Source organism: Lepus europaeus, unplaced genomic scaffold (genome assembly GCF_033115175.1).
Source record: "Lepus europaeus isolate LE1 unplaced genomic scaffold, mLepTim1.pri SCAFFOLD_3_1, whole genome shotgun sequence".
NCBI classification, from domain to species: Eukaryota; Metazoa; Chordata; class Mammalia; order Lagomorpha; family Leporidae; genus Lepus; species Lepus europaeus.
The window spans coordinates 6,923,906-6,944,198 of record NW_026909276.1 but is presented as its reverse complement, the minus strand read 5'-3'; the positions used below and the strand labels follow the sequence as shown (position 1 = coordinate 6,944,198).

Genomic DNA, 20,293 nt, shown 5'->3' with positions numbered 1-20,293 from the left:
TTTGAACTGGTGTCCATATAGGATGCTGGCGCTTCTGGCCAGGGCATTAACCCACTGCACCACAGTGCCAGCCCTTTGACATTTACTTTAACCTAGTTTTCTTTGTTGCCATTTCAATCTTTATGTACAAACACATAAAAAATTCAAAATAGGGATATTCAATTAGTGTGTAGATTGTTTTTATTGTGAAGTATAACTGCAACAAAATGAGATTTTATAATATATTTTGTCTCTAATATGAACATGAAAGAGTTGAAAATCTGTGTTGGGAAACACTCTCCACTATACTGTGAAACAAGAAATTTTAACAGCTAGAAGGATCAATTAGAGTGGATTGTGCCAAAAATACATGTTCAAAAAATCTCTAAATATGTATGTATATAATTGAAACTATGATTGTTTATCTTATCAATTATCATTGCACTACGGAAGAAAGAATTGGCAGCGTCAAAAACTCTTATTGGAGAGTTGGAAAGTTAAACACAAGCAACACAAACTTCTGACTTAAAGGAGGCTATAACAAACAATTCAGATATTCTTGTCCTATGTCTCTAAACATAATTTTTATTTGGGAATAAATAAATACAGTATATACATACATTGAAGATGATCAGAGAATTACAGAAAGCCATGTGCCCTGAGGGCCTGGTTTCCACCACTCAACCCCAATTGGTATGGCCTGGATACTCACACACCTGGGAGCTATTAACCTCCATTACAGAACTTCTAAGAAAACAGTCACCACGTGCCAACGTGACAGTCACTGACAGACTGCATATACAACAGTGGTCATCAGAGGATGGGACTGTTACCGTCCATCATCTAGTGACATTGCAGTGCACGCCATGTCCAGGAGCATGCAGTTCACGCAAAACCATGGCCACCAGGCAGGACATGTCACAGAGGGAACTGAGGGCCCAGGGGAGTGTGCAGCCAACAACCAGGCGTTCCTTCTACAGGACACGTATTAAGATTTCCAGATGCCCTTGAGACTTGTCTGATCTGTTTCTAGCTTATTTCTACCAAGGTGGCCTCTCTAGGAGAGCTCTGACCAGCAGTAAAGTTAGATTCAGTGTGAGTCAAGGCAACTCAACCACATCTATGAAGTAGTAGAAGTTTACTACTTAGAGATGTCAGAAGAGGGCCCTATGCCCCCGGGTCAGTGGGAAGGGAAAAGCTCTCTGAGACAGTCAACTCCATGGAGTCCACGGGACAGGTGAAAGTGAAAGTAGGAGGGGGACAAGTGAGACCAGGAGGAAGGGGCGGGGCCGGGCGTGTGACACAGCAGGTGCGATATCACCAAGTGGCAGAAGTAGCAACCACGAATTCTGGACGTTGGCGAAGGCTGAGTCCATGAAGAGTGGGAGGCTTCTGTGCAGTGAGGAAGCCTGGGGCTGCCGTGGGGGAGCCTGGGACTTCAGCAGAGGTGGCGGCCACGGCGCTGGCCTGAGGAGCTCACTGGTGATTGAGTTTATCTTTGAGGCAGTGACAGATCCGGGGCCTACCCCAGTGGAGTGCACTTGCAGCACCTGCTGGCAGCAGGCCTCTTAGGGTCCCAGCAGCAGAGGGTCAGACGTGAAGAGGAGCAGAGACTGGAGTCGGCCAGGCCCTGGAGGACACGGGGCTGGAGCTGGACCTGAAAGTGATACCGAAGTTCAACAACGACGTGCTCCTCTCCGAGTTTCAGATGCTGCTCGGCATTGGCTTAACCTGGCCGCCTGTGCCTTCCTCCGGGACAGGAACAGCAGGTGAGCCAGTCTGGCCGGACCGACGCTGTCAGCAGCCTGGGGGCACCAAGGTTAAGGGAAAGGACCCCCAAGCCCTGGAGGCAGTGAGGTGGGCCTCTGTCCTGCAGCAGAGAGGGGCCGCAGGTATGGGGAGAAATCTGGGGTCCAAGGGCACCTAGAGGAGAATTAGGGGCCACAGAGACAGGAGGGGAAGAAGGGATATTGGGGACTGAGTTTCTCTGGGGTTCTGCAGGGAATCAGGGGGCCGAGAAGACTTGGCTGTGGCGGCATGGGAGGTAGACCTGGGGGGAAAGTCGTGTGCTGTTGACAAAGAGTAAAACCCCAGCACTTCTGGATTTGAAAGACTGAGAAAAAAGGTCAGGATTTAGAGTTTAGGACCAAGGTTGACAGAACTGGAGGGAAACTCTGGTTGAGGGTTAGGTGCCTTGAAAGAGCTGGGAGAGGGGAGAACATGTAATTTGTGTGTGTCTCCATCCGAGGATAGATAGGAAAAGGGAAGAATATTATTGCTGAAAGCAGATGACTTTTGCAAGAGCTGTAGCAGGGATTCATGGGATATGAGATGGGGCCTGTGGAAAATCCTTAGGAAAAGTGGGGGAAAGGAGAATTTGGGAGGAGGGACCTTTCTGAAAGGACTGGAGCATGAGTGCAGTGTTAATTAGGAAACTTCAAAGAAAGGTCTCCAGGATATTGGGATTCGAGAAGGAGCTTACCTGAAAGAACACTGGGTTGATAAGGAGTTTGAGAAAATGGAGAATTTGACTTAGGCTGAGAATGAAACATTTTTTGGCTTGTGATCACTTTGTAGGACTGAATGGGGCAGAACACTCTGGCTCACTAAAGAAGTGTTTCTTGGCTTTGGAAGAGTTATCTGTTATTTGACAGCTTTTTTTTCTTTTTTTTTAATGCATAAACATATATTTTATTATTTTTATTTTTTTTCATTTATTAAACTTTTATTTAATGATATAAATTTCCAAAGTACAGCTTATGGGTTACAATGGCTTCCCCCCTCCCATAACTGCCAGGAGCAACATTATTGTACTTGAAAAAGTTTGTGGGAAGAAAAATTGTATATTTGTTTTGGAATAAAAATTTTTTGATAATCCATGCGTAACTTTGTCATGATACATATTTTCCATAAACATTTTACACATGGTAAGTTCATATTATCTAATATTCTGAAGCTTTTTATCATGTTAGAATTTATGCTCACTTGTGACTAGAGGAAATTTACTCAGGGTATGTTTGTCATGTCTTAACTGAGAAGTAGAGATAACCATAGTTATAGCCCCAGAAAGCTGTGATGAGGATCAAAAAGCTTAAGATGTGTAGATCCCTCAGCCAAGCACCTGGCATAAGCCTGCAAGAAGTGCTAGTAAGGACCACCCTTTTTACTATAGTCGTGCATTACCAGATTAACCCCTGAAAGAGGTAAATGTTCCTAAATGTAAATTCATGAACTCTTGACATCTTAAATTATATAAAAGGCACTGGACCTACAAGTAACTGTGCTTTCATCAATTATTGAAGTATGTCAGTTCAAAATTGTTTACTAAGCTTTTGTTAGAAATTAAGTTACTTAGAATAAGGAATAATTCTAACAAGTATATGGTAACCAAATTTAAGAGAAAAGGTTACAAAACTGTGATACACAGACATACTTTTAGTGAAGTTATGGAATATAAGAGATATGTTTTAAATAAAGGAAAAGGTAATATTTGCCCTAAAGTACAATGGTGTTTGGCACAGAGAAAGAGGAACAAAACAGGACAATCAGCTGAAGAAAATATAAAGTGTTGTAGATTTGTGGTAGATTGGCTGAGGTTATCATGGAATTGGCCACATGAGTTTCTGGAAATTGAGCATTAATACAAAAGGCACATCGACATGAAGATAGAATTTGGTCCTACATGTTAATGTTAAAACAACCAGGTTTTCTGTTAGGAAAAAAGTTGACAAGAAGTTTTGATCTTTGATTTTTGAACTCTGCTCTTAGAGTTTTTCAACCCATATTTGATTGTAATTTTCCATGTTGCAACTTTTCTTTTTTTTTACAGTTTGCATTTAGTTGGAAACTTCCTCAGTTTGTCAGTCAGCTCCTGTAGCTTAAAAGGTTAGAGAGCAGGGTGATTTGATTCTGACCTCTAGCTTTTCTTGAGGTATTTCAATTGTTCTAAGTAGTAGGGTGAATATGAGTCTAATTCTATTCAAGAGTTTCTTCTTTGCTGTTTTAGTAACTGAGCTAGGAAATGAGAACTTCATGCGTAGCATATCTTGGGTTCTCTGTTTTTTTTTTTTAACTTATTTAATAAATATAGATTTCCAAAGTACAGCTTTTGGATTATAGTGGCTCCCCCCCCCCATAAATACCCTCCCATCTGCAATCATCCCATCTCCCACTCCCTCTCCCATCCCATTCACATCAAGATTCAGTTTCAATTATCTTTATGTACAGAAGATAAGTTTAGTATATACTAAGTAAAGATTTCAACAATTTGCACCCACACAGAAACACAAAGTATAAAGTACTGTTTGAGTACTAGTTATACCATTAATTCACATAGTACAACATATTAAGGACAAAGATCCTACATGGGGAGTAAGTGCATAATGACTCCTATTGTTGATTTAACAATTGACACTCTTATTTATGACATCAGTAATCACCTGAGGCTCTTGTCATGAGCTGTCAAGGCTATGGATGCCATTTAGTTCACCAACTCTGATCTTTTTTAGACAAGCTCATAGTTAAAGTGGAAGTTCTCTCCTCCCTTCAGAGAAAGTTACCTCCTTCTTTAATGGCCCATTCTTTCAACTGGGCTCTCACTCACAGAGATCTTTCATTTAGGTTTTTTTTTTTTTTTTTTTTTTTTTTTTTTTTTTTTTTTGACAGAGTGTCTTGGCTTTCCATGCCTGAAATACTCTCATGGGGCTTTTTAGCCAGATCCGAATGCCTTGAGGGCTGATTCTGAGGCCAGAGTGCTGTTTAGGACATCCGCCATTCTATGAGTCTGCTGTGTATTCTGCTTCCCATGTTGGATCATTCTCTCCTTTTTAATTATATCAGATAGTATTAGCAGACACTAGTCTTGTTTATGTGATCCCTTTGACACTTAATCCTATCATTGTGATCAATTATGAACTAAAGCTGATCAATTTGGCTAGTGACATGGCATTGGTACATGTCACCTTGATGGGATTGAATTGGAATCCCCTAGCACGTTTCTAACTCTACCATTAGGGGTAAGTCCGATTGAGCATGTGCTGAACTGTACATCTCCTCCATTTCTTATTCACACTCTTATATTTAACAGGAATCACTTTTCAGTTAAATTTAAACACCTAAGAATAATTGTGTGTTAATTAAAGAGTTCAACCAATGGTATTAAGTAGAACAAAAAAAATACTAAGAGTAATAAAGTAGTAAGTTGTTCCTCGACAATCAGTACAAGGGCGGATAAAAAAATTGTTTCTCATAGTATCAGTTTCACTTCAACAGGTTTCCTTTAGATGCTCAGTTAGTTGTCACTGATCAGGGAGAACATAAGATATTTGTCCCTTTGGGACTGGCTTATTTCACTCAGCATGATGTTTTCCAGATTCCTCCATTTTGTTGTAAATGACCGGATTTCAATGTTTTTTACTGCTGCATAGTATTCTATAGAGTACATGTCCCATAATTTCTTTATCCAGTCTACCGGTGATGGACATTTAAATTGGTTCCAGGTCTTAGCTATTGTGAATTGAGCTGCAATAAAAATTGAGATGCAGACAGCTTGTTTACCAATTTAATTTCCTTTGGGTAAATTCCAAGGAGTGGGTTGTATGGTAGAGTTATATTCAGGTTTCTGAGCAATCTCGAAACTGACTTCCGTAATGGCTTTACCAGTTTGCATTCCACCAACAGTGGATTAGTGCCCCTTTTTCCCCACATCCTCTCCAGCATCTGTTGTTGGTAGATTTCTGTATGTGAGCCAATCTACCTGGGGTGAGGTGAAACCTCATTGTGGTTTTGATTTGCATTTCCCTGATTGCTAGTGATCCTGAACATTTTTTCATGTGTCTGTTGGCTATTTGGATTTCCTCTTTTGAAAAATGTCTATTGAGGTCCTTGGCCCATTTCTTAAGTGGGTTGTTTGTTTTGTTGTTGTGGAGTTTCTTGATCTCTTTATAGATTCTGGTTATTAATCCTTTATCTGTTGCATCGTTTGCAAATATTTTTCCCATTCTGTCGGTTGCCTCTTCACTTTCCTGTTACTTTTGCAGTACAGAAACTTCTCAAGTTCATGTAATCCCAATTGTTAATTTGGTTTTGACTGCCTGTGCCTCCAGGGTCTTTTCCAAGAAGTCTTTGCTGCTGTCTATATCTTGCAGGGTTTTTCCAATGTTCTCTAATAATTTGATTGTATCAGGTCATAGATTTGGATCTTTTATCCATGTTTGAGTGGATTTTTGTGTAATGTGTAAGGCAGGGGTCTTTCTTCATGCTTCCTCATGTGGAAATCCAGTTTTCCAAGCACCGATTATTGAATAGACTGTCCTTGTTCCAGGAGCTGGTTTTAGATCCTTGATCAAATATAAGTTGGCTGTAGATGTTTGGATTCATTTCTGATGTTTCTATTCTGTTCTATTGTCTAATCCATCTGTTTCTGTACCAGTACCATGCTATTTTAATTACAACTGCCCTGTATTATGTCCTGAAATCTGGTATTGTGATGCCTCTGGCTTTGTTTTTGTTGTACAAGATTACTGTAGCTATTCGAGGTCTCCTGTGCTTCCATATGAATTTCAGCATCATTTTTTCCAGATCTGAGAAGAATGTCTTTGGTATTTTGATTGGTATTGCATTGAATGTATAAATTGCTTTTGATGATATTGATTCTTCCAATCCATGAGCATGGAAGATTTCTCCATTTTTTGGTATCCTCTTCTATTTCTTTCTTTAAGGTTTTGTAATTTTCATCATAGAGATCTTTTAAGTCCTTGGATAAGTTTATTCCAAGGTATTTGATTTTTTTGTAGCTTGTGAATGGGACTGATCTTAGAAGTTCTTTCTCAGCCATGGCATTGCCTGTGTATACAAAGGCTGTTGATTTTTGTGCATTGATTTTACATCCTGCTACTTTGCCAAACTCCTCTATGAGTTCCAATAGTCTCCTAGTAGAGTTCTTTGGATCTCCTAAATAAAGAATCATATCATCTTCAAAGAGGGATAGTTTGAGTTCTTCCTTCCCAATTTGTATCCCTTTAATTTCTTTTTCTTGTCTAATGGCCCTGGCTCAAAATTCCAGTAATAATTTGAATAGCAGTGGTGAGAGTGGGCATCCCTGTCTGGTACCAGATCTCAGAGGAAATGCTTCCAACTTTTCCCCATTCAATAGGATACTGGCCATGGGTTTTTCATAAATTGCTTTGATTGTATTGAGGAATGTTCATTCTATACCCAATTTGCTTAGAGTTTTCATCATGAAAAGGTGTTGCATTTTATCAAATGCTTTTCTGCATCTATTGAGATAATCATATTGTTTTTCTTATGCAGTTTGTTAACGTGGTGTATCATATTGATTTATTTGCAAACGTTGAACCATCCCTGCATACCAGGGATAAATTCCACTTGGTCTGGGTGGATGATCTTTCTGACATGTTGTTGCATTCTATTGGTTAGAATTTTATTGAGGATTTTTGCATCTATGTTGATCTGGGAAATTTTTTTGTAATTATCTTTTGATGCTGTATCTTTTTCACGTTTAGGAATTAAGGTGATCCTGGCTTCATAGAAAGAATTTGGGAGGATTCCCTCTTTTCTACTTGTTCTGAATAGTTTGAGAAGAATTGGAGTTAGTTCTTCTTTAAATGTCTGGTAGAATTCAGCAGTGAATCCATCCAATCCTGGGCTTTTCTTTGCTGGGAGGGCCTTTAATACTGATTCAATTTCTGTCTCAGTTATGAGTGTTTAGATTTTCTGTGTCTTCATGGTTCAATTTAGGTAGGTTGTATGTGTCCAGGAATCTATCCATTTCTGATAGATTACCCTGTTTGCTGGCAAGTCCTTGTAGTAATTTCTGATCACTCTTTTTATTTCTGTGGTGTCTGTTGTTACATTCCCTTTTTCATCTCTGATTTTATTGATTTGGGTCTTTTATTTTTTTAGTTAGTTGGGCCAATGGGGTGTCAATTTTCGTTTATTTAAAAAAAAAAACAGCTCTTCATTTTGCTCCCTTCTTATTACACCATCTTGGCTCCTACTGATTTTTAATATTGAACCATCCATGCATACCAGAGATAAATCCCACTTGGTTGGGGTCAATGATTTTTCTGATGTGTTGTTGGACTTGTTTGGCTAGAGTTTTGTACAGAATTTTTTCATTTGTGTTCATGGCAAATTGGTCTGTAGTTCTCTTTCTCAGTTGCGTCTTTTTCAGGTTTAGGGATTAAGGTGATGTTGGCTTCATAAAAAGAACTTGGGAGAATTCCCTCCTTTTCAATTATTTTGAATAGCTTGAGAAGAATTGGGATTATTTCTTTAAATGTCTGGTAGGATTCAGCAGTAAAGCCATCCAGTCCTAGGTTTTTCTTTTTTTGGAGAGCCTTTATTAATGATTCAATTTCTGTCTTTGTTATGGGTCTGATTAGGTTTTCTGTGTGTTCATGGCTCAATTTTGGTTGGTTGCATATGTCTAGGAATCTATCCATTTCTTCTAGGCTTCCTAGTTTGTTGGCATACAGCTCTTTGTAGTAATTTCTTAAGATTCCTTTTATTTCTATGGTGTCTGTTACATTCCCTCTTTCATGTCTAATTTTATTAATTTGGGTCTTCTTTTTTTTGCTAGTGCAGCCAATGATGTATCAGTTTTATTTTTTCAAAAAATCATCTCTTCATTTTGCTGATATTTTGTATTTTTGTTTCAATTTTGTTAATTTCTTCTCTAATTTTAATTATTTCTTTCTTCTACTGGTTTTGGGTTTGGTTTGCTGTGTGTGTGTTTTTTTTAAATCCTTGAGATGCATTGATAGCTCATTTATTTTTTGTCTTCCCAATTTCTTTATGTAGGCACCATTTGCAATGCCACAATGCTGGCCCCGAAAATGGAATTTTGAAATCCATGTATACAACAAATTTTTGAATTTTGTATGAAATATTTATGCTATGAAAATTATAAATGGATTTCAAAACACATCTTTAATTCCATTCTTCCATGAATTATCCAAAGTACAATCATATATATGTATTCTATTTTTTGCCATAATTTCAATATTGCATGCTGATCAGTGATTATAACATGCACAATATTTGTTTTGAGGAACAACAGATTTTTTTCTTAGTACTTGAAGGTTAACTAGTAGAATCTTATTTTATAAAACTTTTTACCATGTTTGATCTGTTCATTCACAGTAAGAACATTCCAAATTTATCTGTCATAGTATTGTTTTTGTAATATCAACTTGTTTTCATCAGATTAGTTCTTGTGAATATGAGACTGCTGTGAAAGTATATAAAAAATCACAGCTATTTTATCTTATTTGTGGACTGTAACTTTATGAATAAGGTATCACTATTTTTTATTAAAGATTTATTTTATTTGTTTGAAAGAGTTACAGAGAGAGGTAGAGACATAGAGAGAGGTCTTCCATCTGCTGGTTCACTCCCTAGATGGCTGCAACTGCTGGAGCTGAGCTGATCCAAAGCTAGGAGGCAGGAACTTCTTCTGGGTCTCCCACATGGGCACAGGGGCCCAAGCACTTGGGCCATCTTCTACTGATTTCCCAGGCCATAGCAGAGAGCTGGATCAGAAGAGGAGCAGCCGAAACTAGAATTGGCAACCATATGGGATGCCAGCACTTCAGGGCAGGGCTTTAAACTGCTGCACCACAGCGCCAGCCCCAGGTATCACTCTTTATAACTTTTGTCTCAGTTGAATTAAATTATATTTTATTTGAGATTTATAGCAATATAGTAGCATTTTTCTTTTTGTAGTGATCAGCTGACATAATGAATGACACAGTACTATTTGTACCAGGAAGTTCATGACTAACCGACCACTTCAGAGGGAACAAATGGTCATTGACATGCTCCACTCTGGGCAGGCAACTGTTCCACAGAGATTTGGGAAAAACTAGCCAAAATGTGCTAAACAACTCCTGATGTCATCTTTGTATTTGGTTTTAGAACCCATTTTGGCGGTGGCAAGACAATGGACTTTGGTATGATTTATGATTCCTTGGATTATGTTAAAAAAATGAAATCAAACATTGACTTGCAAGACATAGCCTGTATGAGAAGAAAAAGATCTCAACACAACAGCAACAGGAGTGTTACAACACATTGAAGAAGTTCAGGGGAACTGCCAAATCCAATGTTAGTGCTGGCAAAAAGTTGAAGGAGTAAAGATTTTGTATTGACTTTATGGTGATTTTGTGAATTTTTCATAAGAATTAATAAACTGTACAACTTTAAAAAATAAATGTATGGAGTGAACTGTGGGGTACTAGTGCTTTACTCAGTTAAATGATGCAGGAGAAACTACAAAGAAGAAATGATGACAGTCTACAGTGACTACTTTGTGCTGCAAATAATTGAGTGTGGGGCAATTATTAGCTCAATCTCAGGCACAGCCATGTTCTAGCTTTTCCTTTTCCTGCACTGTTTATTCTAGCAAATTGCACTTGGATGATGAAGTCCAACCAGTGGTTGGAATACTTTTTTTCTGTAACCCAATCATCCCCTCACAGCAGCAGTGCTTTAAAGAAAGTTTTCCAGGTTCTCTGCTGAGCATACCTTGAAGGATCTCACCAAATAATAAAACTTTTATACATTTCTTGTCAAAGTTGAGTCACTGATACCATTATTCTCATAAAAATATTACTAATCTTATCTTTGAATTTTATTTTGTATTTCTTCTTTTGGCACCACACTTTTTATTTGAATCTTCAAAGAATATAAAGACATGATGACATCTGATGCCAAACCATGCCAGTGATAATAAAGGAACAGCAAAACAATTAACAACAAAAAGAAAATTATTTAAAAAACAAACATGTCACATTTTGCAGCAGTGCTCTGGCAGCATTGGCAAGTATTTCTGGCCAACTTCTTCAAAAATGAGGGATTTGAACAACTCCCTGATCTGAGCAAAGGTACTACCACATTTGCCCCTGAGAGTTTACATTCTGAGTCACTACATGTCACACTGCTCCACTCAGCAGACTTTGTAAACTTGATCTTCATAAGTAACTGTATTGTGCATGATTACAATGAGAACAGACTAAAAACACAACAGATAATGGCAGAAAAGGAAACAAAGCATCCTGTTAGGCATCAGAAGATCACTGCTGGCCAGGTCCTTCATGTTATCAGCTTCAAGAAAAACTCTGATATTCATTTCTCAGCAAACCCAATATTCAGAAGCTTACCCAGCAGGCTCAAGTCAAAGGTTTTAGAGATAGTCTTCCCCTTTTTGCCCTATTATTTTTTTTTTGGTAAATATTTCAGACAAACCATGAAATCAAACTCTGCTTTATATAAAAACTGAATTTTTTTAGACTTTTATTTAATGAATATAAATTTCCAAAGTACAGCTTATGGATTACAATGGCTCCCCCATCCATAACTTCCCTCCCACCCACAACCCTCCCCTTTCCCACTCCCTCTCCCCTTCCATTCACATCAAGATTCATTTTCAATTCTCTTTATATACAGAAAATCAGTTTAGTATATATTAAGTAAAGATTTCAACAATTTGCTCCCACATAGCAACACAAAGTGAAACATACTGTTGGAGTACTAGTTATAGCATTAAATCAAAATGTACAGCACATTAAGGACAGAGATCCTACATGATTTTTTTTTTAAAAATTGATTAATTTTCTATGCAATTTCCAATTTAACACCAAGTTTTTTATTTCATTTTCAATTATCTTTATATAAAGAAGATTGATTTAGTATATACTAAGTAAAGATTTCATCAGTTTGCACGCACACAGAAACACAAGGTGTAATAATACTGTTTCAGTACTAGTTATAGCATTACTTCACATTGGACAACACATTAAGGACAGATCCCATATGAGACGTAAGTACACAGTGACTCCTGTTGTTGATTTAACAATTTGACACTCTTGTTTATGGCATCAGTAATCTCCCTAGACTCTAGTCATGAGTTGCCAAGGCTATGGAAGCCTTTAGGGTTAGCCGACATCAATCTTATTTCAACAGGGTCATAGTCAAAGTGGAAGTTCTCTCCTCCCTTCAGAGAAAGATACCTCCTTCTTTGATGGCCCTGTTCTTTCCACTGGGATCTCACTCATAGAGATCTTTCATTTAGGTCTTTTTTTTTTTTTCAAAGTGTCTTGGCTTTCCATGCCTGAAATACTCTCATGGGCTCTTGAGCCAGATCCAAATGCCTTAAGGGCTGATATCTGAGGCCAGAGTGCTATTTAGGACATCTGCCATTCTATGAGTCTGCTGTGTCTCCCACTAAATAAACTGAATATTTTTAATAGTAAAATATGTATCTTTAAATTTCTGTTTATAAAGACATATAGTAACAGTACTACAGAAGATTGGATTTAGTCCCTCCACCCACACAAAGATATATTAAGGCAAAGGCTCCAGGAAAGGCATGTCCATCCTGAATGTGGGCTGGAGATCGAGGTGAACACATCTGCTCCTCATGGAGTCAACAGAAGGGTTTCTCCCACACATTCACTTAGCCTCCTGAATCCCAAAGAAGACTGTTTCAGCCATGTTGATGAACAGACCTGTGTCCACCATGCCTGGGATCATTTTGATAGCCATGTTCACTTGTTATGTTTGTGTACACAAACTTCCAGTCCAGGATAAAGTTCCTATTATCTGTCACCATAGGACCTGCCTGTGGACAGCCATTCTTAGTTGAACCTCACCCCAAACTTCTAGGTCACTGCTAGCCTCACATTTATAAATTGTCGAGGTTTAAAGTTATTTTACAGCCATATGCAATTCTACAAATTACATGTCTGATAAGATTATTATATATAGCAATAAACATGTACTATTACAGAACAGTGATATAAACTTGTAGACAAATACATATGAAGGTGTTAAATCTCCCATCTAAGACTACAAAAGTTATCAGTCATTAATTTACATTAAAATATTATTTATGCACACAAAAATCAGAACATTTACAAGTAAAAATTTCTGTTTTATAATAATTTGAGAAATTTAGCACATCTACAACCACTGTCTAATCAAAATTTTATTTTCATTGACTCAATATTTGTTATTTACAGATTTAAAATAACATTTGATGGCAAAATGTTTATTCTGTGCAAAATAAATTGGTACAATACAGTTCTGGCTCAGCAGCTGACAGAAAAATCAATCAGACTGATGATAGAACAGCCTGGTAAGTGTTGTCAAAAAGATCTGCCCAGGGAATCACTGGTACAATGGAGAGAACAAAGGGGTCAATCCACTGAACCCTGGGCAAGGAATCCCTGGTTACATCCTAGCTCAAGGAAGTCACCAAACCATGTTTTAACTGAGTTCATCTGTACACATTGGAACAATGAAATATCACTCATCATACAATGTCCTTGGGAAAAGCATTCATATCCGCTTCACACTCACTCTGCACCAGGTACTGTATTAAGGGTTCAGAGAAACAAAGCACATCCTATAGGGTTCCAGTGTGGTTTGAGGGTAAAAGGGCTGAGGATTGTTGGATGTATCATCACTTAGCACTGACCTCTCTATCAATACATAATTTCCTAAAAGGATCAAAGATTTTAAAAGTTCCTCAGCTGCATTTCAGAAGGTGAAACATCCAAAGTTTTGCTATCTTTTGTCATGGATGTTTGGAATGAGATCAGTGTGCATCAGAATTACCTGTGATGCTAAGAAGTGCACATGCACTGCCTCACCCAATGCTTACTGCTTTAGAAACCTCTAGGAGCCTGGCAGTTCTGAAGTAACTCCCTAGTCAAACTCTTTCACTTCAAAGACTGCTAACAAAAACTTGGATCATTCTTAACAGGAACACACACATTGCCATACCACTTGTATTTTTTTTTTTACCATAAAACAATAAGTGTCACAAACCTTTTTAAAGTTCTCATTAAAAAGACTTATAATCAAAACACAAGAGCAACAACAAATGGCCCACAGCAGTGCTGACTTCAGCTGACACTATGCATAATCTGTGTGCATGCATACATGTGTATCTTCTTCCAGGGAAACAAGAGTTGGGCAAGCAAATAAAGGTTATGAATCCTTGACAATATTTTCAATATTAAACAACTAGTTTTTAAAAGAAAATCTGAACACTGTTACAAATGGGGTAAATTGATACAGCTGTTTGCCTGAACAAACATGTCCAAGGGGTTAGATCACAACCATGTTTTCACTTATTACACCTGTAACATGGGCACATTTCTCATCTGGGTCAGTTGCAGCACCTCAGTAAAATGGAAGTAACAGGACTTCATTCCCAGCTAGTATTGCATGAAAGAAATCAGAAACTTATAAGTAACACAAAAACATTATCTACTTAAAATCTAGTACAGGTGCAGTCTCAAAACCCCTTCATTCATATGTAAGTTTTACATTACATCTGGAAGAATTACTTAATATTAAAAACTTAATTCTTTTGAGTAAACAAGCACAATGGAGTGCTGTTTTTAAGGATTCATGATACAAATATTGTGTTACCTTAGGCACCTTGCATATAAATTAGGGAAAACAATCTTACCAGAAAATGATTTGACAGTAACATCTGTTGACTCTCTTCAGTCTCAGGATATATGGTTCACCCTGAAGTTACACAAATCTAGTTTTTTTCCCTACTCTGCAAGGTTAGAAAAAGCAGGAAGAGAAAACAGGTGTGTTTCAAGCATTTCCTATCAAACAGAAATATTATAAGTTTATGGACAGGTTGGGTGGGGAAAGCTGATAAAATCTCCAATGGGAAGTGTTGAAGGAAAAAAAGTTAGTTCATCCGTCTTGGAGTCAGTACTTGTTCCTAATGTGGAAGAAAATACAGAGGGGAAATAATCTATTGGTATAGATTCTGTGACATACAAAGCATGAGGATGAAGGCAGGTGCGGCCTGCATGTCTAAGATCAAAACCTGCTGCACCTTTCCAGACAAGAGACAATCATAATGAAGAGGGCAGAGATGTATAAGGAATACCTGTAACACAATCTCGGGTCTTCGAAGACGAAATAAAAACCAGCAGCCAGGAAATGGGGCCAGCCCAGCATTGTGGTATAGTGGGTAAAGCCCCTGCAGTGCCAGCATTCCATATGGGCCCCAGTTCAAGACCCAGCTGCTCCACTTCTGATCCAGCTCTCTGCTATGGCCTGGGAAAGCATAGAAGATGGCCCAGGTCCTTGGGCTGCTGCACCCATATGGGAGACCTAGAAGAAGATCCTGGCACCTGGCTTCATGTTGGTGAAGCTCAGGCTGTTTTGCCCAACTGGGGAGTGAATCAGCAGATGGAAGACCTCTCTCTCTCTCTCTCTCTCTCTCTCTCTCTCTCTCTCTGCCTCTCCTTCTCTCTGTGTGTAACTCTTTCAAACAATATAAATAAATCTTAAAAAAAAAAAAAAAAAAAAAACTCGGCATTCAGGAACTAACAAAAAGTCCCCATACCTACCCAGGACGGCAACCACTGCCGATCTCAGGCGTTCTGTTCTGTGGCAAGGCTGCACAAATCAGCACGCGGGCGAGGGTCCCCGCTTCTTTTCTCAAGGCTTCCTTAGCGCTTGAGAAATCCATGCGATGGGAGGCCCAGTAGAGGCTCCTGGCGCCCAGCAGTCCCTCCTCGCTGCCCTCGGCTCAGAGCTTGGATCACAGCCACAGTGTCTGCTAGGCTTTATGACGCTCCGAGGCCTTGGGTTGTGTCACTTCCAGCCCAGGCGTACCAGGGGCCACACCGTCCGAATCTCGGCCCACACTCAGGGGCCCAGATGGACCAAGTCACTCCCATGAGCCAATGGTGTGCTCACCCGCCCTTGTCCGGGGCGACACTGAGCCGGGAAGAGGAACGTTGGCCTCTTCCCTGTTACAGGGGCAGCGATGGCACCAGGGTCAGAGACGCTGACAGTTAACACGCCTCCGTCCCTGTGACTACGGCGGCACTCCGGGGCCGCCCTCCTCTCCAGTATCTTCCCTGCACCTGCCTACTACAAGAGCAGGTCCTCGCTGCTTGCTGCTTCCCAGTCATGGACCCTGTCTGAAGGCCGCTTTGGCGCCAAGTAGAAGACAGTGGGCAAGCCTGACACGGAGCCCAGGTAGAGGCTGAACCCGCGCCTTTTTTTGTGCTATGGGGGTGGCCATGGCAGTGCTGGGTGCTGCACAGTGGGCCGGGCCACTCTCCTCACCACCCGGAGCCTGGGGGAGTGAGGGGCGCCCTCACCGGCAGTGACTGTGTCCTCCTCAGATGCCACCATTCCCTATGCCAGCCCCTCTAGCGTAGCCATTTTTTCTTCTCCGAGGAAACTGTTCGGCTGGGTCGGGCTCCCCTCCTGCTTCTCCACTTTCTCCTTTTGGGCTTCTCCATATTCGCTCTTTCAGTCGCTCCCCAGCTTCTTGCCCCACCAGTTCTTCCTGGCCCAACAGCCACATTGTCTGAAGGGGAGCTTGAAGATAAAGTGTTTGTAACTTCTAATTAGAAGTCTTACAAAAAAAAAAAATCACTGTAAGTTAAACCAATGATTATTTGTTGTCCTTGTCATTGGTAGCCTTTTTTAGATCATTAGCAAATGTATAATATTATATTATTGATTGTTTTCTATTAGTGTGCATTTTGAATGAACAATAATCGTTTAAACACATTTGACCCAGGTAGAGGGGATGGTTAAGGATAAATAACTTCTGGCACCTTCAATGATAACAAGAAGTAAGAGACATGAAATAAGCCTTCAGCACTCTCTGCTGGTGGGTCCTGGCCCCGCAGCCTGGGAGGAAGTGGGAATACAGACAAGATTTAGTTGCTCCTGTTTCACTCTCAGCTGTGGAGACAAAAGCATATCTGAGGTGTTTCACTCTCCTCACTTTTCTTCTTGTCACCGGTATATTTGCTCAAACCCTGCAGAAGGGACAAGATTTGTCTCCCAGGGACATGCTGCTGTATGGTTTAACCCTCAGTGACCTGGATCAACACCCAGAGAGGCTGCCTGACTCAGGGAAAGATTGTGGCAGGCTGTGCCAGTCACTTCATTGTGATCGCTGATTTCAGGAAAGATTCAGAGTGTCAGGGATTAGTGGCATAAGGGAATCCCCATCGAGGTCATCCCAGTAATTCCATGGTCTACTTTCTTACCTTAACTAGATTTGATCCTGTTTGGAATTTAAGGTCAAGAATATAGGGCATAGGCACATAATGTGATTTATATGAGAATATGTTATTTTCAAATAAAAATTCTTATGATGTTAAAAACTTAAAAATATTTTTGTGGGGCTGTCGTTGTGACATAGTGGATAAAGCTACTACCTGAAATGCCAGAATCTCATATGGGCATGGGTTCATGTCCCAGCTATTATGCTTCCAATACAGCTCCCTGTTACTGACCTGGGAAAAGCAACAGAAGATGGCTGATTTGGCCATGACCCACCCATGTGGGAGACCTAGATGAAGCTCTTAGCTCTTGACTTCAGCCTGGCCTAGTGCTGGCCATAGTGTCTATCTAGGGAGTTAACCAGCAAATGGAAGAACTACCGCTTTGTCTTTCCCTCACTCTCTAACTTTCAAAACAAATAAATCTTTAAATATATATATATATATATATATATATATGTGTGTGTGTGCTTATACATATATATATATAGTAAGCCTCATTTTCATATCTAAAATGCAAATATCAGAACTTGGAATTATGGTTGAATTGTTTAAAACATTAATTTCTTCATCACAAGATCACTGTCTTTGTTTTACAAAGTCAGTAACTCTTCTTACTCTTTGGTCTCTTTTTTAACTACATGTTTGATCCTCACCAAAATGTAGCACACTGACATAATTCCAGATTGTTTGAGAAGTTTCTGTGTACTCTGCCCATTATGATAATTTTCTTCATCTTTACATCAGATTACCTTGGCATATACTAGCCTTTTGCTCTTTAGAACCAAAATTAAAGTTTCTGTTTAATCCCACACAATGTGCTCATGAGATTTTCTTCCTAATTACCTCTGGTTACTAAAGTCTAGGTGTCCACTTAATAGAGGAACGTTAGGAAGAAAGATCATTCCTAAGTGTTAGAATGAGCAGCACAACCACAACTCTAATGGGAAGTTAACAGTCATTGATGAAATTCCAGCAGAGTAATCTGATTTGGTTTCACATACTTTTTTCTTTTTTCCATTTTAACTAATTAATTTTTGTAGATTTTATTTATTTACTTAACAGGTAGAGTTACAGACAGTGAGAGGGAGAGACACAGAGAGAGGTCTTCCATCCACCGGTTAATTCAATGGCAGGAGCTGGGCTAATCAGAAGCCAGGAACCAGGAGCTTCTTCCTGGTCTCTCACACAGGTACAGGGGCGTAAGCACTTGGACCATTTGCTGCTTTCCCAGGACATAGCAGAGAGCTGGATTGGAAGAGGAGCAACTGGGACTAGAACTGCCATCCATATGGGATGCCAGCACTACAGGTGGAGAATTAACCTACTGCACCACAGTGCCAGTCCCTTTTAATTTATTTTTAAGGTAAACAGAATTCATATAACAAATTTGGGCATGCAGAGATACTTCCTACCCATGCTGTCACCCTTCCTCCTCCTTCCTTATGCTATAATTTTCATAATCCATTTTCATAATCTATTACACTCATAAGATTAACCCTAAACTAAGTAAAGAATTCAACAAAGAGTAAGCAGGAAATAGCACTGTTCCTCAAAAGCAGAGACAAGGCTGTAAACAAATATTGAATATCAAAATGTCATTTTTGCTCATATAAAAACTTTTTGTGTATACTATTAGTTACCATAGATCAGGGAAATAATATGGTATTTGTCTTTCTGAGACTGGCATATATCACTAAATATAATGGTTTTTCAGTTGCATCCATTTTATTGCAAAATACAGGATTTCTTTTTTCCAGCTGAATAGTATTCCATAGTGTGTGTGTGTATCACATTTCCTATATCCAGTCATTGGTTGATGGACATCTGTCTTCCACAACGTCTGTACTAGTTTACAACCCCAACAATAGTGGTTAGGGTACCCTTTTCCACACATCCTCATCAGCATTAATTTTTTTATTGATTTCTGTGTGGGGTGAGGTGCAACCTCATTTTGGTATTTATTTGCATTTTCCTGATGGCAAGTGATCCTGAGTATTTTTTCATGTGCTGACCATTTGAATTTCCTCATGTGAAAAACATCTGTTCAAGTTCTTTGCCTGTTTCTTAAGCATATAAATCTGATTTGAATTGCAGTTATTTTATTTTCTGTATGAAAACTTATCTTATAAGGAAATCAAATGCTCTGTAGACCTATTTACCTTACTTTTGTTGCAATTACTATTTCTGAATTGCTGTAAATATATTCCAGGCAATATATGAGTGCAATAATAATGCAACATATGAAGTAATTTATCTTTTAAAAAACACAAGTTTCATGAAATTTTATAGCCCTGCAACTTTTGCTTTTTAATCTGTTGCCAAAAGACCTGTGTGTGTGTGGGGGGGGGGGGTGTGTGGATGGGTGGGGATATCTGCTTTCTCAGAGGTTTTTAAGAGCACAGCAAGTGAATATTAGAAAGTATATACTTGGGGCCGGTGCCATGGCTCACTAGGATAATCCTCTGCCTGCGGCACTGGCATTCCATATGGGTGCCAGGTTCTAGTACCGGTTGTTCCTCTTCCAGTCCAGCTCTCTGCTGTGGCCTGGGAAGGCAGTGGAGGATGGCCCAAGTGTGTAGGAGACCAGGAGGAAGCACCTGGATCCTGGCTTCAGATCGGTGTAGTTCCGGCTGTGGCAGCCATTTGAGGAGTGAACCAATGGAAGGAAGATCTTTTTCTCTAACTCTATCTGTTAAAAAAAATATATATACACTTAATATAACCCTCAGTTTTTATTGCTCCTTTATATTTTCAGTATTTAAAGTTAGTGAGGTTATCTTGACTCTGGCGATTTTCAAGGTCTATTAAGGATCATTTTTCTATAGTTCAGTGTAAAAAGTATTTGGTTTGGCCGGCGCCATGGCTCAATAGGCCAATCCTCCACCTAGCGGTGCTGGCACACCAGGTTCTAGTCCCGGTCGGGGAGCCGGATTCTGTCCCGGTTGCCCCTCTTCCAGGCCAGCTCTCTGCTGTGGCCAGGGAGTGCAGTGGAGGATGGCCCAAGTACTTGGGCCCTGCACCCCATGGGAGACCAGGATGAGCACCTGGCTCCTGCCATCAGACCAGCGCAGCGCGCTGGCCGTGGTGGCCATTGGAGGGTGAACCAATGGCAAAAGGAAGACCTTTCTCTCACTGTCTCTCTCTCTCTCACTGTCCACTCTGCCTGTCAAAAATAAAAAAAAAATAAATAAAATAAAAAAAAGTATTTGGTTTAAGAG

General features: G+C 39.6%; 1 pseudogene; it reads left to right on the top strand.

Annotated features, from left to right (window-relative positions):
• The first annotated feature begins 9,761 nt into the window (after positions 1-9,761).
• LOC133755145 (small ribosomal subunit protein eS24-like) lies at positions 9,762-10,137 on the top strand (annotated as a pseudogene).
• The last annotated feature ends 10,156 nt before the right edge of the window (positions 10,138-20,293 follow it).